At 32.8% G+C, this 5692-nt stretch overlaps 1 pseudogene; it reads left to right on the top strand.

The window, feature by feature from the left end:
* Positions 1–783: 783 nt before the first annotated feature.
* LOC111732534 lies at positions 784–902 on the top strand (annotated as a pseudogene).
* Positions 903–5692: the final 4790 nt, after the last annotated feature.

Genomic DNA, 5692 nt, shown 5'->3' with positions numbered 1-5692 from the left:
GAAAAGGACATAGTCTATAAAGACTAATAACGAAGAGCACTGATCCAATCTATGTGGGTTGTAAAGATTTTCCCAAGGAAGATACATTTAAACTGGGATATAAAGAATATGTAGAAATTAATGATATATCCTAATGGGGTAGGAAAGAGTTATTTCAGCAATGGGAACAGCTCTGAGGCAGAGGGGTTGTGAAGCTTTATAAAAACTAACATCCCACTACAAACAAAATGTAGACTGAGGTGAGGTGGTGACAATTTATACAGATCTCACAAGAGGAAATCAATGACTCATAAAGCAAAAATTTGAAAATTTTTGGCAATCTTTAATTTCCATGCTAATTCTGATTCTAGAAGTCAATTCTTCACTGGTTGATATTTGAAAAGCCCTGCACACAATACGTAGCTTAAACTGAAAACATTAAAACTTATTTTCAAAAATTAAAATACCTTTTTAAATTATTTCCCACAACTTTTTCTCTCCACCGGTATGTGTGTGCATGCACACACACAAACATGCAATTAAGTTTTTTGTCTTGTATTTCCTGGTGCTCAAAGTCATTATTGCCTTCTTCCTTTTCCCATTGCACTAAATTTAAATATTCATTTGATGAAAGTAAAGATATTCCCAATTCCCCAATGAACACAAAACCCCTTGAAAACTATGAGTAAATGAATGTACACAAGATAGAGTGGATTTCATTTTTTCCAGGCCTGCCTGTGAATTTTATCTTTGCCCAGAGTTTGATTATTGCTTCCATGTTCATGTTTTAAACTTGTAGGCCTTGTCTACAGCCATGCCACCCTGAGCAAGCCTAATCCTGTCTAATCTCAGAAGCTAAACTGGGTAGGGCCTGGTTAGTACCTGGATGGGAGACTACCTAGGAAGACCAGGTGCTGTAGGTGTAAAAAGTAAAAAATAAGGGATTGTAAGCTAACAAGGTCCTTGCAATCTGTGAGGTCAAGCATGGGTTGCCTTGCCTGAAAAAATAAAATAAAATAAACAGTAGGCCTTGACTGTGGAAATATTGCAGCTTTACAGGGAAGGAACGGAAATGAAAATGACTGTAAAACAGACAACAACACACAGTCACATTTTATATAATAGCTACTGAAGGAGGACTGTTTTAGTGGCAATTTGTGAAATATCAGTCAGATCTATTTCTATTATACCCAAATATAAATTGCCTGATAAATGTGGGTGTTATGGCAATATAACAAATGTGTCAGATAAGAGAAAGCATTTGAAAACTGCTCTTTGAAGTTATTCTGTTCTTTAAAAAATTATTATTGGAAGTATACCATGTGTGATTTTATATAAATCTGAAAATAACTCTAGGAGATGGATATTAGTATTTCCATTTTATAGATGAGGAAAAATGAGGCTTACAAAATTTAAGCAACTGGCCCAAGTTCATAAATGATGGAATCAGATTCAATCCTAAAACTTTCTAATTACAAACCTCTCACTCTAAGCACATCATCACATTTCCTAGAAGATCCCTATTTCTTTTGTTCTTAATCTTAGATTTCAAAGTGCTTTGACAATTGTATAGCAGTTATTCTTCTAAAAAGTTAATCTCCTTATACATGTGTGAGTATAAAATTGGAGACCATGTTGATTTCTCTTTTAAAAAGACATTTCTTTTGTCCTTAGGGGTAAAAAAAGAAAAGATCTTTCCTGCCACATTTATTATTTTTTCTTTCTTCCTCCTTAATGTAAGTATCATTATTCTTTCACTGACTCTGAACTTTCCCTCTTAATGATCTTATCCAAATGCATTATTTTAAATGTGACTGTAATAAGTCAGTTCCAAAATCTGCTGTCCTGAACTTTAGTCCACTATTTTCAGCTACCTGAATACCAACCAGGTTTACTGGGTTTATAACCTTCAAGTCATTTCATTTCTTCTCTCCTGCCCCTTACTGATAACAGTGATAGCACTGCTACAATATCGTTTGCTCTGTTCATATTTTAAAATAAATCCTGGGTTCAATTTAAGGAAAACTTAATACATCATTGGTTAAATATCTAGCCAGTTTCTCAACAAATTACCATAGTTTTCCATAAAACAAAACAAACAACAACAATATATATATATATATTGAACAAAATACACAACACATCTTGTTTTTTCTTTATAATTTCTATCAATGGTAGAATGATGCCTTTGCTGAATCTGTGACCTGGTAGGTTTTATAGAGGAGAAAATTGTTTGGTCCAATATATCATGTTTAGAAATGCCATTCCATTTCATAATTTCTTTTTTTACAACAAAAATTTATTTTATTTATTTATTTTTAATCCTTTAATGTCATCACATATTTGACCCCTTTTATCCCATTTACCTCCCTCCTCCCCGCTTCTCCCAACCCTCTGTTAACCACTAGTCTATTGTCCACGTCCATGAGTCTCTGTGTCTCATAATTTCTTAAGAGTTTCCAGTATAGTCAAATAGCTCTGATTTCTTTTGCTCATCACCTTTTATTCTTTGTCCACTATCTGTACCTTGGATAAAGCTACCTTCTCACCTAGATCATTTTAATAGCCCCCAAACTGCTCTTTGTCCTTGCAGTACATATACATTTGGTGGTTCAGCCACCTTTTAGCATACTTCTATTACTCAGCACTTTATTGCACACTCTGTGCGCATTTTTAGGAGGATTATATGTGAAGAGTCTCTACTCTCCCCCACCCTCATCCCCAGCAAAGAAACATGCTAGCGATGGTCAGGAAGTTATTTCCATCTGCCTTATGGTGCTGCTCTAGTTCCTAGGAGTTCTTGTACCTGGCTTGATCAGACTTTCTGTCAATTTTGTGAGCTAAATCGAGACTCCTAATAAATTCCTTTTTTGCTATGTTAGAATCTTAGTAGACACACCTCTCCAGGATATTCTCTACCATCCATTTTGTATACAGCTCTCTACTTTATCTTCTTACTTTAAATGTAGTCAAAAGTATAACAGTCTATGAGATTTCAAAGGAAAGAGCAGAAACATGTTAAATACAAAGATAGAAAAGTAGATATGAAACTATAAATATTTATAGTTTAAGAAATATTTATATTTATCAGTAAAACTGATGGTTTTACTGACTGAAGCAACACTAGTGTTTACCAACAACACTAATGAATGCAACTTGCACTCAGATTTCCCTCTCTAATAACAGTCTTTACTAGAAAGGAGGGGGGATGATTCATTTTGTGAGGCAGGAAAATTTAGATTATATCTAGAATTTGCAGTTGTTCTTATATATGAAGAATTCTTCAAAGAATGACAGGGACAGTACTGAAAATAAAAAGCAGCCCTTTTAAATGATCTACTTCTAACAAGATTAAACTATTTGAAAATGAAATAATTATAGACTATTAGAAATTATTAGAAATAATAATAATAATAATAGTTATTATTATTATTATTATTATAGATTACTGAAAGTAGCTGAATCTATGAAAGGGCCATAAATTCATAAGGCTACTGAAACAAAATATTAACCTAAATTACTCAAAATAATAATTTAATATCTAAGAATGATGATTATGATAGGATATACTTAGGCTGTCATTAATTTTTAATAAATGGGAAAGTGTTCTTTGATATATAAATATTTTAAAACTCTTTTAAAGGCACTTTAGTATATAAATATACATATTTATATACAAATACATACATATAATGTAATCATGTATAATGTAAATACGTATGATTTTTGAGACATATTTACCTTTATAACTGGAGAATTAACCAAAATTATTCTGAATAAGTAAATGTTAATAAAGGTACTGAACCAAAAACAAGAAAAAATGGTTAACGTTGATCACACCTAGTATTTCAAAGACATTGTAATAGTTTGGACTAAGTGGCTTTAACAACAGAAATTTACTGTCTCACAGTTCTGGAGGCAAGAAGCCTGAAATCAAGGTTTCTCCCAGGGTGGGATCGTTCTCAGGGCTTTCAGAAAGAATCTGATCCATGCTTCTCTAGCTTCTGGGTGGTTTTCTGGCAATCTTTGGCAGTTCTTAGCCTGTAGATGCATGACCCTGATTTCTACCTTCCTCTTTACCTATTGGATTAGGATCCACCCTAATGCCATTATCTTGACTAATTACATCTGCCACAACCTTATTTCCAAATAAAGTCTTATTCTGAGGTAAAGGGAGATACTTTTGCTTTACTATTAAAACTGTGAAAGCTGCCTGTATGTGATAAAAGATTGAAAAGAAACATGAAAAAATATATACTTAGAAGGCTAAGGAAAGAAATTAGGGGTGAGTTGTTAAAATTCCTTTCATAATGTTTTTTTTAAAAGTTAACAAATATTGAAAAAGGAGTGATTGTGGTAAACCATGGAACGTGTTCTTCCTGGGAGAGAGCCTTATTTAGAAGAAGAAACCTTAGTAAGCCACTCTTGATGATACCTAAATCAAAAGCAGTCAGTGAGAAGCAAGGAGAATTAAAACACAAGAGTAGTGATATTGGCAATTAAAGCACAAGAGTAGTGATACTGGCAATTCGAATATGCCAAAGAGAAGCTGTAAAATGTATGCATATATAGGATTCTGTACTGCCCACAGTTTTAGGCTCCTACTAAGGGTCTTGGTGTGTATCCTCCATGGCTAAGGTGGACTGCTGTATACCATGCACCTGAAATGCACAGGTTCTTTGGTGCTGGGAATGGTCCTTTCACCACTGTAACAGATCAAAGCCATCACCCTTAATACAACAGCTCTAATGGGTTTTTTAAGTAGCTTGCACTTTGCATTACCCACAGGGAGAAAATGTACACATTTTTACAAGTATACAAAATTTTAATACATTTTTTAAAATTTTGAAACAATTTACATTTACAGAAATGTTTACAAAGATTTAGCCCATGTTGTTCATCTCAGTTTCTCTTAATGCTGACATCTTAAACAACTGGGATACATTTGTCAAAGTAAGAAATAAATATTATATTTCCATTAACTAAACTGAAGATTATTTGGATCTTACCAGTTTTTCAAAAAAAAATATTTTTACTATTTCAGAGTCCAGTCCTGGCTACAACATTGAATTTAGTATGTATAGTTTTTTAAAAGAAATATAGTGTACTGCTTTAAGAAATAACAGCATAATAAGAATGCTGACTTACATCCAACATTAATAAATTATTTTAAAAAATATTTACTATTACTGCTGCTGTTTTGTTACTGGTATCTCCATTTTCTGAAAAATTATAAAAAAATAAAATGCAAAATTACCCAAAATATCTAATCTTTTCCTAAGTCATTTCCTTTTTCTATCCTGGATAAATGGGTTTCTTTACAATTTACGTAAATTCTGAATGAAAGAAAAAGTCTCACGAGCCTATGAAATTCCAAAATTTTAGAAAGAAAATCTATAAAGATTCCAAATAGATTTCATACATACAAGTAAGAGTTAACTGTATCACTTATAATATATTTAGCTATAAGTAACAGAATATCCAAGTGCAGTGACTTATAGAGTAGGTCTACCTACTATCTAAAATTCTGTGATCTAGTCTTGTGTTTTCTGCATTGCCCACTAGAAACCAAAGGGCTACAGTCATTAAAGGAGTTATAGGAGAATTCTGGTAGCCAGTATCATGGACTTGACTGATTTAATATAAAAGAAAAACTTCTCTCTCAAGGATTTGATATAACAAGCATTTATTGAGCAACCATCTGCCTGACACC

Source organism: Pteropus vampyrus, unplaced genomic scaffold, assembly GCF_000151845.1.
Source record: "Pteropus vampyrus isolate Shadow unplaced genomic scaffold, Pvam_2.0 Scaffold466, whole genome shotgun sequence".
Taxonomy (NCBI): domain Eukaryota; kingdom Metazoa; phylum Chordata; class Mammalia; order Chiroptera; family Pteropodidae; genus Pteropus; species Pteropus vampyrus.
Note: the sequence above shows the minus strand (reverse complement) of the source record. Positions and strands in the feature narration are given on the sequence as shown.